Source organism: Callithrix jacchus, chromosome 17 (genome assembly GCF_049354715.1).
Source record: "Callithrix jacchus isolate 240 chromosome 17, calJac240_pri, whole genome shotgun sequence".
Classification (NCBI taxonomy): Eukaryota; Metazoa; Chordata; class Mammalia; order Primates; family Cebidae; genus Callithrix; species Callithrix jacchus.
In genome coordinates, this window is record NC_133518.1 from 57170373 (window position 1) to 57186017 (window position 15645).

General features: G+C 36.7%; 1 protein-coding gene across 7 annotated transcripts in view; it reads left to right on the top strand.

Annotated features, from left to right (window-relative positions):
• The window catches only part of LOC103788868 (uncharacterized), a 43602-nt gene extending 28157 nt beyond the window's left edge, over window positions 1-15445 (top strand). For 2 of the 7 annotated variants that reach the window (XM_078354386.1, XM_078354383.1), the window contains 3 exons: window positions 11590-11626; window positions 12298-12365; window positions 13193-14772. The gene's annotated coding sequence lies outside the window, so the exon portion shown is untranslated. The other 5 variants (XM_078354385.1, XM_078354387.1, XM_078354384.1 and 2 more) reach the window with 5 other exon arrangements.
• The last annotated feature ends 200 nt before the right edge of the window (window positions 15446-15645 follow it).

Consider the following 15645-nt stretch of genomic DNA (forward strand, 5'->3'; position numbering starts at 1 on the left):
AAAAAAATCTTTACAGTAATTAAAAACCATGGTAGATACCACATTAGCGAAATAGTGAAGGTCAGCATCACCAGTAATAACACATACTGACAACGGGTAATGTGAATGCGATGCACGGAGAGGGCACCTCACCACTGTGGTATCTTTCCCATGAATGTATAGCCTCAATCTGATCATGAGAAAAAAACCAAACAAATGCAAATTGAGGAGTATTTTACAAAACACTTGACAGCTATTTGTCAAAAGTATCATGAAAGACAATGATAAAAGAGGAATTGTCCCAGATTGGAAGAGATTAAGGTGATGAAGAATTAAATACAATGTGGAATCCCTGACTGGACCTAAGAACAGAAAGAGGACATTCCTGGGAAACTGGCAAAATCTGATTAAAGTCTGTAATTTAAGTAATGATCTTGTACCAATGTTAATTTCTTACTTTTGATTATTGTACCCTGGTCCTGTAAGATGCTAATATTAGAAGCTGAGTGAAGGGTATATGGAAGCTCTGTGCTATCTTTGCAAATCTTCTGTAAATGTAAAATTATTTCAAAATAAAAAGCTAAACATACAAACAAATCATCTATCTACAGAGACCTCTCAATCTTCTGTCTCTCTGATGGAATCTTATTTTTCTGCCCTTTTAGAATCTTTGCCTTCTTCCCATCCACATTTAAAATCTTCACCCCCTTAGTCCTCACATGGGTTTATCTTGTCACCTTGAAAATAAAAGCCACTGAGTCTTTAATTTGTCAGATAGAAGTGAATGGCAAGTCTCCTTTTGCCCTCTAAATACAGAAATACTAGATAAAATAGTTTTTAAAATGATGAACTTTATAGGTAAACTCAAACAAGGAAAATTCCCAGGTGTCAGCACAGAAAACAATGGTCTGTAGACATTCGAAACCCTGGGCGGGAAGGCAGAACTAAAGTTGTAATGTTATTGCTGGGACAGAAAAGAAAGCTTCAGGCCTGGAACTGAAGGAACCAGAGCTGAACCCTGCATCCTCAACAACACAGGGTCTAGAAAACACCAATCATTGGCCTGAGAGATGTCAAAGAAGTGTACCTCATGCTGGGGGCCAGGAATAGGAAAATAGTCACTTATAATTTATCAAACTCAAACCTGCACTCTTTGTAGTTGTGGGACCCAAATTCATACTACCTATATGGCATAGGAGCTAAGAAATGAATGTAGAAATGGTTATGAAATAGGTAACACTCCTATGAGCTTGGCAGGGGCAAATGAAAAACACTTTGAAAGATGTTTTCATAAACTTGAGCATGAGAGTCTCTCAGATAAAAAGCCATTAAATGTCAGTTTGCTCTCAAAAATTATGAAACAAGGAAACAAATCCTCATCAGCAATGAACCCAGAAAATTAACACTCTAAAAACTAAAGATAATTTAAAAATCTAAAATATAGTATGAAACAAATATGTTTAATTCATTTAAGGAAAAAATGACAGTGTGAAACTAAAGGAAGATTTTGGAAAAATGGAATTTTAGAAATAACCCATGTAGCCGTGGATATTAAAACCTCAATGGAAGTGTTACACATGAGATTAGACACAATTGAGAGCAAGAATTAGATGCTAGAAAACAGATCTGAGGAAAACATCCAGAATAAAGATCAAAGAAGTACAGAGAAAAAAATTTGGAAGAGAATTTGAGTCATGAAGGCTAGAAGGAGAAGGTTTAATATTTTTGTAACAGCAATTCTACAAGAATAGAAGAGAAGGAGAAGCAATATTTACATTTTATCTACTTTATGGTCACATACAAATATAGGTATGTGTGTCTGTATATATACATTATATAGTGAGTATATATATATATATATATACAGACACACATACCTATATTTGTATGTGACCATACTATATTTATATATATATATACTCACTATACATGCCCATGTATTTATATATTGTCTATAGCTGCTTCCATGCTATAACAGAGTTGAATAGCTGCAATAGAAAACATGCAGTGTACAATGGCTAAAATATGCACCTTCTGGCCATTTCCAGTTGAAGTTTGCCAGTCTTTGTTCTACACTGCAAATTTTTCATGTCAAGTATAGGATTTTAAGAAATGAATATGACTTCATAGTGCAGATGGGTTAGAAAGATAGAAGAGTGAGGCCGGGCGCAGTGGCTCAAGCCTGTAATCCCAGCACTTTGGAGGCCAAGGCGGGTAGATCACGAGGTCAAGAGATTGAGACCATCCTGGTCAACATGGTGAAACCCCGTCTCTACTAAAAATACAAGAAATTAGCTGGGCATGGTGGTGCGTGCCTGTAATCCCAGCTACTCAGGAGGCTGAGGCAGGAGAATTGCCTGAACCCAGGAGGCGGAGGTTGTGGTGAGCCAAGATCGTGCCATTGTACTCCAGCCTGGGTAACAAGAGTGAAACTCCGTCTCAAAAAAAAAAGAAAGAAGAGTGATCATAACTTACATACATTAATTTAAGTTTGAATGTAGAAGCTCTCTTATTTGGGGTTGTGATATTTATTATGTGGCCTGGTTAAGTGCAGTGGGTTTGGGACAGGGTGATAGAGACAGAGACCTGGAATAAGGCCTTCTAAGTTAGGTGGCATAGATCAGGGAAGAGAAGAAGGGAAGAAGTTCAGTCTGGCAGACAGAACATGGTATCCAGGGGATTTAGCCTTATGCAACCCAGAAAGCAGTGGGTAACACAGACTAAGGAGCACTGAGAGATCAAGCAGAGAGGGGCAAAGACACAAGGTGTCTAGAAGCCCATGGGGCAAGCAGATACACAATGACCAGGGAAGTTGGCTGGCTGGAATTCTTCCTGCAGTTAGGAAACAGAGTCATTAATGAGGCTAGGACCAGGAAAAGAGACTAGAGAAATCAAACAAGCAAACAGCGGTCTCTACATTTGAATGGGTCTCATGGGTACAAGAGTGTGAGAATTGAGCTCTGAGTGGAACTAAGTGTTGAGATACTTAAGTGTCAAGTCCTACAATATTAAGCTGGAGCTTATTTTTTCTGCTTAAAATCAGATTTGGTTCTAGAGACTAGAGTCGGTGTGGCCACATAATACATACTGACAGCCCCCAAATCTGGTGGCATGACAGATTTACTGGACATAAGCTTTAAGGAAATTGCTGCGAATGCAGCTACCATGCTACGTAAGGCAGGGCCACTGAAATACAGTAAACCATCAATGGCAGTGGAAGGATTGAACTGTGAGAGATATATGAAAGAAAAAATTGATTTGTTCCATGCTTCTAAGAAATCAAAGAAAAGAGACTTTAGAAAAATGACAATATATTACAAAATGGAGGTTATATAACGCAGCAGAAGCTGACAGTGCTCTGCCCACATCCCTTGGGCATTCACCTCTACATAAAAAAGGCATCTTATGTGAACCGCTGCACCCATCTGCATGAAGCTTTGTTCTGGTGGTAAGGAAGCTTGGTCGTGTGCACAGCTACTAACAGCCCCAGAAACAGCCACTAGCCAAGCATGGTCCAGAGGTGGATGAATGCCCCAATATCTTTGCCCCTCAGGTGGAATAATTCCAAAACACTCTCTACATCTGTGCTGTCCAATACAGTAGCCACTACCATGTGACTGATAAATGGTATTTTATGTATTTTTGATTCTAATTAATTTAAAATATTAAAATGGTACTTGTTTCAGCTACTGAACGCATTTTAAGCAGGTTTGATAAAAACTTGGCTGTGTGAACTATTTTTTCAATTGTAAGTTTTATGAAACCTGAATACAAATCAAGATGAAAATTGAGTGTTCATATCAAGTTGCACTGTAAGTATAAAATATACACATGATTTTAAAGTCTTAGTCAAAAAAATTTATTTTTTAATTTTATGAATACTTTTTGCATTGATTACATGTTGAAATGTGATACATTAGATTTAATGTGTTATATAAAATAGGGTATTCAAATTAATTTTATTTGTTTCTCTTTACTATTTATTTATTTAATTTATTTTGTGAGACATGGTCTCGTTCTGTCACCCAGGCTGGAGTACAGTGGCACAATCTCAGCTCACTGAAACCTCCACCTCCCGGGTTCAAGTGATTCTCCTGCCTCAGCCTCTCAAATGGCTGGGATTACAGACATGTACTACCACACTTGGCTTAATTTTTGTATTTTTAGTAGAGACGGGTTTCTGTGTATTGACCAGGCTGGTCATGAACTCTTGACCTCATGTGATCCACTTGCCTCGGCTTCCCAAAGTGCTGGTGTTACAGGTGTGAGCCACTGCACCCAGCTTCTCTACTTTTTAAATATGGCTACTAGAAAATTCTAAACTACCAATTTGGCTTGCATTGTGTTTCTATTGCACAGTGCTTGTCTACACCATCTCTCCCTGAGTTCCCCACTACGACTGAGCTTCTGTTGCCCAGTGGTAACTGGCTTCATAGCACACTCTTTATTAATTTCATTTCAGGTCATGTATTCCTGCTTCTCTACTAGGTTTTCTGGAATCAACCCGCAGGTTTGCACTAGAATCCTTCCCTTAGATACAATCTCTGGAGTACTCAACCAAGAAAAATACTAAGAAGAGGGAAAAAAAAAGTAGGAATTAACTATTACAATCTTTTACATTTATGGATGAAAAAACTGATGTTCAGAGAGTTTCATAACTTGGTCAAGGCCACTTAGCTCTTTAGGTGTGAACCCAGAATTCAATTTTAGATCTCGTGATTACAAATCCACTCATTTTCTCACATTGTTACATTGCCTTTTAAAAACTATTGGTATTGAGAAAGTGGTTTCAACAAAGCAAGGGAGCATTTAGGACTCCTGGGATGTAATTTGATATGGTTTGGCTCTGTATCCCCACCCAAATCTCATCTCGAAGCTCTCATAGTTCCCACATGTGGGAGAGACCCAGTGGGAGATGACTGAATCATGGGTGCCAGTCTTTGCTGTGTTGTTCTCATGATGGTGAGTGGGTCTCATGAGATCTGATTGTTGTGGGGTTTTTCGTTTGTTTGTTTGTTTTTTTGAGACAGTCTCCTGTCATCCAGGCTGGAGTGCAGTGGAGTGCAGTGGCTGTGGTCTCGGCTCACTGCAAACTCTGCCTCTTGAGTCCAATCCATTCTCCTGCCTCAGCCTCCTGAGTAGCTAGGATTACAGGCACCCACCATCACACCCAGATAATTTTGTTTTTTTTTTAAGTAGAGATGGGGTTTCACCATGTTGGTCAGGTTGGTCTTGATATCTGATGGTTTAAAAATGGGAGTTTCTCTGAACAAGCTCTCCCTTTGCCTGCTGCCATCCATGTAAGATGTGACTTGCTCTTTCCACCATGATTGTGAAGCCTCACCAGCCATGTGGAACTGTAAGTCCATTAAGCCTCTTTCTTTGGTAAATTGCCCACTCTCAGGTATGTCTTTATCAGCAGCGTGAAAACAGACTAATGCATAATTCTAATAAAGAATTTTATTCTCCACACTCCCTTTAAAAATGGTAGCTTTCCTTGTCCCTAGTTAAAAACTAGAGAAGGCCTGTTGACTCTTCTGTCCTTTTTTGTATAACAAAACCCTCTGGTCACTTCTAGCCACAGTCTCATCTCAGAAATCAGAGACTCCACTTTGGATATTAATGAAATGATTTAAAATTAACTCTTCTTTCTTTTCCCACTCTTCACTCTGTGACTTGTTATGACCATTCATAACCCACTAGAGCTTAGAGCGGAGAGGCATAAGGGAAGCAGAAAACCCACGTAACTGGGTTCATTTTAAGATGGCGATACCCTCTCTATACCTGGCAGGCATTTAAAAATGGTACTTTCTCTCACAGACACTTTGGGAGATTGTTCAGTGTTTTCTCTGTTGGGCCTCTCTGAAGCTCCCTTGATGGGGTAGTGTCTCCTTTGGCAGCCACTCTCTCTCAGCCCTGGTTTTCTACAGTCTGCTCCGCACAGACTCTCTCAGAAATCCTTTGGGAAGAACTTTAAATTGCTCCAATCTGACTCTCTTACTCTAGGGTTCATGAACATTTGATCTGTTGTCAGTGGAAAGTGCAATTACCTCCCAGGCCAGCCATGCCTCTTCCTTTATGCTGCCCAGGCTCCTTTAACTCCCCCTAGAAAAGTCAAGCACAGGTCCCTGGAGTCCCCCAACTTCAAGGAACATATGCCAAGCAGTAGCTTAAGGTCCCTAACAAACTGCTTTTCCCTTCCTTCCCTCCCTCCCTCCCTTCCTCCCTTCCTCCCTTCCTCTCTTCCTTCCTTTCTGAGTTTCACTCTTGTTGCCCAGGCTGGAGTTCAGTGGTGCAGGGATCTCAGATGGCTCACTGCAACCTCAACCTCCTGCTTCAAGTGATTCTCCTGCCTCAGCCTCCCAAATAGCTGGGATTACAGGCATGCACTGCCACGCCTGGCTAATTTTGTATTTTTGGTAGAGACGTGGTTTCGCCATGTTGGTCAGGCTGGTCTTGGAACTCCTGACCTTGTGATTTGCCCGCCTTGACCTCCCAAAGTGCTGGGATTACAGGCGTGAGCCACTGCACCCCGCCACAAACTGCCTTTCATTAGATTTGGGTAAGGAGGCAGCAGTGTCCTCTCTCCCCCTTGGGAAATGGACTCAAGAGCAGTCCTTTTCAAAGTGATCCTCCTCTGAAATTCCTCTTTCATCTCTCAAATGTGACACTTACATCCTTGAGGTGGGTGAGGGGTTCCAGGAAATTTGTAACCAGGCTTTAGCACATCCCCTTTGGTAAATTTCCGTATGGTCCCGCACCTTCTTTATTGCATGGCATCACATCACTCTTACCTGGTAACTCAGCTGAAGCTACCAACTTAATATTTTGACAAAGCTGTTATATTACAAAAAGTTGTGCTGGAAATAAAATGAAATAGACATGGCTAACATGGACCTTTTATAATTGGAGCTTGATAATGAAAAAAATAATTAATAGAAAAAGTAAAGTTTAGTTTTAGGGTTCTGTAATAATTTTTTAAGTAAGATAAGCAGGTCTTTACACATTTGAAAAGATCCTGGGTGAAATTACAGAGCAAAAATAGCATTTTACTGTGGTATCTTTTTTCTTTTTTTGGCTTCAGCTGTGTGTTTTTACTGAAATAAATAAGTATCGAATGTCTTGAGAGATGTGTGATTTTCTTTGATAACTGCTAAGACACCAGAGGTTTCAATTGTTTTTGATTCTCTTTGATCTCCCTCAGCTACTCTTTTTTCAGCATTGTAGCATTTTTGAAATTTTTACATAAGAATGAACAATAAAAGTTAACACTGTCATAATTAATTTGAAGAGTATGGCTGTGTTCACACAGTAAAACCATTTGCAACCATCATCTTCATCTTTTTCTCAGTAGATTATTATTTCATTTGCATATATACAGCATAACTGTAGCAATAGCAAGCAAATATTTTTTTGTTTCTCCAAAAGAAATAATTTTTTAAAATTAGACCATTTCATAGTCTTGAAGTTTAATGGTAAAACATTTCAAACAGCATTTCTATTTGAAAACTTACCAGTGTCCTTTATAGGAATAACAGAATGTTTAGTAATCAAACTTTAGCCATAACAAACTTTGAATTGCCCAAAATGCTTAAGATGGCAATATTTAATGGTCCTTTCTAGTAGTGTTTAGAAAGCAAAACAGTGAGGCTTTGTTTAGATGGATAATTCAACAAAGATTTCCACTAATAATCATGTCCAGTTAGTTCAGTGGCAGCACACTCAATTCTGATGCTGCATCAACCAAGTATAAGCCATGATTGTTTTCTACAATTTTAGTTTTCAGTCAGTATTAGCTGTGTTTTAAAATGAACAAAGAAGAAAAAAAGGAAAAATGTAATGTTAATAGGCTTCCTTTTGTGATCTCTTAGGGAGAGGTCTTTTTAAATAAGGGGCTTGAACTTGACCTTCTTCAATGGCACAAAGGTCCAATGCGCAGTTTTTAAAGCTATATTTAAATTTCAATAATTATACTCATTGGAGGCTAGAATGAGACTTTGAAAACCCAGTCCTCAATCTTTTAGTGCAACTGCTTGGCAAAGAACGGAAGCTTTGCAATAGGTCTGCAATAGGTACACTAATATTTTCCTGATTTCTTCATCCCACAGAATCAAACTGACTGCTCTGAGGTAATCACTATAGTATTTGAGTTTGCAAATATAATTTAATATAGAGTTACAATTGTAAAAATGCTTATCTTCAAAGATAAGTCTAGTTTTGGTGACCTGATACTAAAAACCAGATTTTCAACATTTTAAAGAAATCATATTCTCAGTGTTGGCAAAATGGCAAGGAAGGAGCCACTGTTGTATGCTGTTGGTGAGAGTGTGAATTTTTAAATCTTTCTGGAAGGCAGTTTGGCCCTATCTGTTGAATGCCTCTGAATTTTGCATAAAAACCTTTAAACTAGCATTTTTACTTTAGGGGATTCATGCTAAGAAAATAGTCATAGATGTTTGCAAAATTATAGCTACAAGATTTTTATGTAAGTGTTTTTGGTAGAAATAAGAACTGGATGGAGCATAAATATTTAACAACCAGGCTCTATTCAGCCATTAAAAATGATACTAGAGAAATATTTAATGCTATGGAAATGGTTAAAAAGCTGATTAAAAACAGTATGCACAATGTGATTCCCTTTTGTAAAAAAAAATTGCATCAAAAAACACTGGATAAAAACAAATACAATGTTATCAGTAGAATCTCTACATAAAGGAATTATGAATACCATTTTTCTAACATGAAAGTAGCTTTTTAAAATATTCTTAAAATTAAAAGCATAGTAGGTGTAAAAATATCAAACCATAGGAAAGTAAAATAAAAATTGCAAGCCCTTTTCCTTCCAATTGCATAGTTCGGTAGGGGACACACACATACACACACACGCTAACTTCTAATTTGGTTTTTTATTCAACAGTATATCTTGGAGAATTTTACATGTTAGTGCATATAAATCTTCATTCTTTAAATTGCTACATAGTGTTCCACAATATAATTATGTAATACCCTTTCTTACCAACTACTCTGATTACTCTTATCAGCAGCTTATCATACTTAGCAACTACTCTCACCATTCTGTTCCAACAGCAGGATTCATAGATTATTGACCTTTTTCTTCATTTCTTCTCTGCTTTTCACTTCTTTCCTTTTCCAGCTTATATAGTTGTTATTTCATTCGATGCTCTCTTTTTTTACCTCATCTGCAAAACCACAACTCTCAATGCCCTGTGTAACCAAGCAGACAAGCACTGTTGAAGAAAATCCTGCCATAGGGCAGTTATGTCCCACCTTTTTTGTTTTTTTCCAGACAGAGTCTTGCTCTGTTGCCTGGCTGGAGTGCAGTGGCTCGATCTCGGTTTCCTTCAATCTCTACCTCCTGGGTTCAAGCCATTCTCTTGCCTCAGCCTTCCGAGTAGCTGGGACTACAGGTATGTGCCACTACACCCAGCTAATTTTTGTATTTTTAGTAGAGACAGGGTTTCACCATGTTGGCCAGGATGGTCTCTATGTTTTGAGCTCCTGATGCTCCTGTCTCAGCCTCACAGAGTGCTGGGATTACAAGCGTGAGCCACTGTGCCTGGCCTGTCCCACCTTTTAAGACACTAAATACTACGTGGCAATCCTGCTATTTTCTCTGGTTAGCTCACCCTCCCACTGTCTGCCACTATTATTTCTAATGGTCTCCACTCCCCTCAAAAATCAGATTTCCATGAATCTCCTTCAACTTTCCCTTTCAGAGGTTGACAATGTCTCATAATATAGAAAAAATTGAAGTCTCGACTTCCACATACTAACTTATAAACCTTATCAACTGTATATCTTTTCTCTTTCTTCCTTCTTTTTACATGGAAGAAATGTATTTGCTTTGCTGTTATCTCATTTAGAAATTTTGTATATATTTTTATGTAATATTATTTTAACAGTTTTCCTATGTAGACATGCTTTTTTTAGTTTTGATATCAGGGTTTAATTCTGCTTGACTTGTAGAATGACTTGGGAAACTTCATTCAGTTTCTTGGCTTTTTCCTTTTACTCGGTGCTCAAAGAAATCTGTTCCTTGAAAGTCTGATAGCAGCATTTTGGTACAAGTCTTTGGGTATTAGTAAGGGTGATATTAGTGTGTGTGTGTGTGTGTGTGTGTGTGTACGCGCGCGCGCGTGTGGCTGTGTGTATGTCAACTAAAGATTATCTTCTTCAGTTTCTCCTGTAATTATTGGTCTATTTCAATTTTCCTCTACTTCCTAAGTTCGTTTTGTTAGTTTTTATCTTCAGAAAACATCTGTTTTGTCCTTCATCTAGATTAGGGATTTGTTTCTTCCCTATGGAACTCTTTGGCAATTGATGAAGCTGATGAAGTTGATAAAGACCTCTTCTTAGAATCATTTTTTAAAATCCTACTTGGGAGTGGAGTCACATGATTTACCGTGCCTTCCTACAAAAATGTGTGTGTGTGTGTGTGTGTGTGTGTGTGTGTTCTGTTTACATTTATGGTTTTCTCACAATGCTATCTCAATATGCTCAGTAATTTTATGGAATAAAAACGCACAAAACCTGCTTGAATAATGTATTCTGTGTGCTTGCCTCCTTTGCCTCATAACACAGTGTATGGAAAGGGAATTGAAGAGCAAGCCAAATAAAGAAAAGAAACTACTACCCATACAACTTGCAACACGTATGGCCTGTATCACCACACAACCTGCGAATAATAAGAAGTAATTTTAAATAATACTTCAACAGTTATCTCAATTGGGATTTGTTTGAATTTCCAAGGCTAATACTTTTAGCTCAACAGTCATCTATATTATAAAATACTGTACTGCCTTATGGAGAGTTAAAAATTCTCATTTCAACTGCCCTCTTCTGCAAAGCTTTAATAAGTAATGAAAAAAACCTCACCCTCTTTCATGTATTGATGAATATAGGTAGATAAAAATTTTAGAGAGCAAAATAGAGGCTGGGTCACCAATATGAGAACATAGATAAGGAGGCACATTTGCCTGGTGGGTGGTCAGCTCATTTACAGGAGAATCTGTAGACAGAAACTTGGAGATTATGTGCAATCTATAGGCTGATCTAATGACTGTCATAAATGATAGTTTCACATAGATGCATCAACTGAAAAGCGACAGGCAGATAGATGGTCCCCGATTTATGATAGTTCAACTTAAGATTTTTCGACTTTACAATGGTGTGAAAACAATATGCATTCAATAGAAACTGTACTTAAAGTATCCATAAAATCATTGTTTTTCACTTTCAATACAGTATTCAATAAACTTCATGAGATAATCAACATTTAGTTATAAAATAAGCCTTGTATTAAAGGATTTTGATCAGCTGTAAGCTAATGTAAGTGTTCTGAGCGCATTTAAGACAGTCTAAGCTATGATTTATTATTTTTCATTGTATTTTTGTAGATATGGGGCCTTGCTATGATGTTCAATTGCTTGGGATTATTAAATGCATTTTCGACTTTAAGGTATTTTTAACTTATGATGGGTTTATCAGAATGTAACCCTATCATATGTTGAGGAGCATCAGTCAACATTTCTGTGATTTGTACTGATTATTGTCACAAATATTGCTAATATCTCTATGTTCGTTACCTAGATTCATAATTGAAGGCCATGCTAAATTTCAGTTAGAGGTGAGTGGAAATACATAATTTATTTTAACATCTAAGATTAAGGACCCATTGTAACCTAGAATCCAGTATTCTGAAATCTTGATTTCTAGGTTTACCAGTATACTGGTATAAAGGAATATGCAATATAATACTGTCTTATTTTATGTGTATATATTTGCTATTTAAAAACATTATTTCTAGAGAATAAGAATTATACAATTGCCTTAAATGTCTGTTACTTAATAAATAATGATAATCTAAATTGAATCAAGAGTTTAATGACTTTGTTTTTTCTACTTTTTTATCCTATGCTTTTTTCTTTATTGCATGTGTATATACATGTATATACATGTATATATTTTGCTTCATTTGAGTACTGAATTAAGTAATTCTTATGTAAAAAGTTTGTGGATTTTAAACTGTCAGAGTTTTTTATGGCCATGAATGTTTTCCTTTTACTCTTATACATGATTGATAATTTTGCTGGACATAGAATTCTAGGTTCAAAATAATTTAATCTTAGAAAGAACCCAAGAAGACATTTTTTCATTGTCTTCTAACATCCAGATTTGCAGGTGATTCTTTTGTATTCTCATTCTAATTTCATGCTTTTGAAGCCAAAAACTCTTTTTATATTTCTGTAAAGGTTTTGTGAATTTTTCTTTATTTTTGAGGTTCTACATTTTTTCCAGGTTATGAACGTTCCTGTTTGGCAGTTGATGGTCCTTTTAAAGATCTGCATCAGTTTTTTCTAGCTCAGGTAAATTTGTTAATTATTCTTTCATTATTCAAGTCTTGTTCCTTATTAATTCTGTCTTTATAGAGTCTCTATTAAGTAGAAATTGAAACTTTTTAAATCTATACTTTATTTTTTCTGCTTCTTCACACTTTCTACACCTTTACCCTTCTTAATGCATTCTAGGACAATTGTTTGCTTGATCTTTGAGGTTGCTAATCTATTCATTATTGTGTCCATACAAAAAAAACCCCAGATTTTTCTTAAAAATTGAAAACCATCAAAATTTGCAAGAGCTTTTTCTCGAACACATATTTGGTCACAGATTCCTTAGTGCTTCTATGAACATATTTTTACCTTCATTTTTTTCCTGTGATTTGGAAAGGGAGAGTAATTGTTAAATGTTTTAACCAACCATCTTGAATCTGAAATCTGCGGATTGCTGTCTAGTATGTGTCAGGTTCCATGTTAATCGCTGGATAGACAACACAGGCATAGAGATTTCAATCAAGTGGAATATCATGAACATCTCAAACACTAAAGTGTTTTCTTCTGAGGTACACAGAAAAAGGTGGGAGAGAGAGGTGATCTGAACAGCAAGTTGGGGCTCCTCATTCTGTATACTTTCTTAAGGTGTTTGGATTTTATTATATACACAGTAGGTAGCTGAAAAGGGATTAAATTTGTGTTTTTCTGTTTTAGATAGAGATGGTGTCTTGCTATGTTAACCAGGCTGGTCTCGAATTCCAGACCTCAAGCAGTCCTTCTGACTCAGCCTCCCGAGTAACTGAGACTGCAAGTGCATCCCACCACACCTCACCGATTTATTATTTTTCATTGTATTTTTGTAGATACGGGATCTTGCTATGTTTCTCAGGCTGATCTCAAACTCCTGGCCTCAAGAAATCCTCTTGTCTTGGCCTCCTAAAGTACTGGGATTAAGGGTGTGAGCCACCCCGTCTGTCCAGGATGAAAAGTTTTCAGGAAAATGATTTTGTTAATACCATGAAAGATGAAAAGAAAGAAGACAGGACTGGATGGGGGAAATCTTTTAAGAGGTAATTCTTGTGGTCCAGAAGCATCATTGTCATCTAACCTTTTGCAATGGCATTAGAGACTGGAAGAGAAGTTCTTTTTACATCAATATCTACTTCTTTTGGAATAATTTATATCAATATATTTGTTCATGCCTATCTCAGAAACCAAAATGTAGGTCCTCCTCTTTTTAAAAAGAAATTATATATATATATATATAAACAAACCAGGTATTAGACTTCTGAAAAGATAAATACATCTTTACTCACATCTCAACCTGGACTATATTTGAAATCATAAAGCTTCTTGATTTCTAAGATGATATAAAGTGATAGATTTTTGAGTGAATGTAGGGAAAAACTATTTGAAGTCTTTATGCTTTCTGAGTTCAATAAGTAGTTTTCCATTTGAAATATGTACATGTTTTGCCCTTCCCTATGTGTTCATCTTCCTACCTGAACAATATTTGTTTGCCAAGGGTATAAAGCCTGTGCAATGATAGCTTTACAGGCAGATGGTAGGTTCAGTCTGATTGCACTGAATGAAGTGCAGTGATTTGCACTCACTCTTTCATAAGATATTAATTTTGGAGGTTATTGGAATAAACCCTATACATTATATAGATTTGTCACTTTTATCTATTTAAAAATATCTGTTTTTATTACCTTTTGACTATTTTCTCACTGTGCTAAATATTAAACTACCTCTTCCTTATTTAGTCATTATTTTAAGGAGCTATGAGTTTCATGTGCCACCTTTTTAATTTAATTGATTAAAAGCAAAACTAATTTTCTTAATCACAGTTTGCTTGGCATTACACAGCCCAACTTGCAGGCAGAGAAAAGAATACAAAACAAATAAGCAATCTGTACTTAAAAATAAGTTTTGGACAGTAAAAACAAATGGAAAATTGTACTCAAGAAAGCCATGCTAATTAAGTGGCGGAGTTGTATTTTTAATGAATAAATCAATGAAAGAAAATATCTTATGATATCAGGGGGTGAGGCAGTTGGGAGAGGGGCATTTCAGAGAAAAGCCTCTGGAGGAGATGGAGTCTGAGTTGAGTGTCTAGGGAAAGCAGTATTTTGTTAGGTGAAGAAGGTATAGGGAAGCCATTTCAGTCAGGGAAAACAGAGTCTACAAAGCAGGGATGCAAGAGAGAACATTTGAAACACTTGCCGTTGTTAAATGCAATGACATTTCAGATATGCCATTTTCACTCAGAGAAAAATAAGCAAAATTGAGATGCCAAGTTTGGAAAATTGATATCCCATTTCACATCTGAATTATTGAGAAATCCTTAAACACAAAATGTGCATTCCTCTGCTGTTTTTGAAAACTAAATGTTTGAACATTACCTCTTTTGCTGAAAGTAAACACTTTATAATGAACCAAAGTTTTCCTTAATTTTCCTAAATATACTCTATTAGAAAGAAAATACAGATTTTCCTTGCATCAGGAAATTCACGTGATCGGTTTTATGCATTTTTTGGAATGAACAATACACAATGAAAGAAGATGTTGCTTTTGTCTGGAGCCACCTTCCTGGGCCTGCTAGCAAACTCGAGACCCTCACGCTTTCACGCCTGAGGCACAGCTGCCAACCACATCAAGGTCATCATCACAGGATGTTGATGCACACATTCACACACACAAATAATAAACTTACATGCATTTTCCTTGGGGACAAAAGCAAATGGTATGGTTGAGTGTTCTTTGTCTTTAGCAAAGTGGCTTGGTGGACCTTATGTTTTATTTTAAAACTTTTAAATAACATTTATGTATTTTGATACATAAGTGGAATTCGATTCTGTCCGGTCCAGATAACTGTTTCCCAAGGTGTGACCTTGGACTGTCTAAGTCAGAATAACCTAGCATATTTTGAGAAAGTACAAATTTCCTGGTTCTGTTCAAGATCTATTGAATCAGAATCTCTGGGTATAAGTACAGATGGTTTATTTTTAGCAAGTCCCAGAGTGATTTCTTGTCACTCTGGAGAACCACTAGTATAGATCTTGCAACTGCTTTTGCCAAGGGTTAAGTATTTAGAACCTAAAATAAGTGAAAACCAATAGCATATGTTTGTTTGACTTGATCCATCAAACTTAAAAACATATATACATATATATGTGTATATATATATTTCAGAATTGTAGTCTCGTAGCCTTTTTTTTTTTTTTATAATTTCAGACTCCTTGTAGTTACCATGGAGTATACCACAAATATCATAATTTTTTGTGCATCTCATACTTTCAGAAGTCCAAAGCTC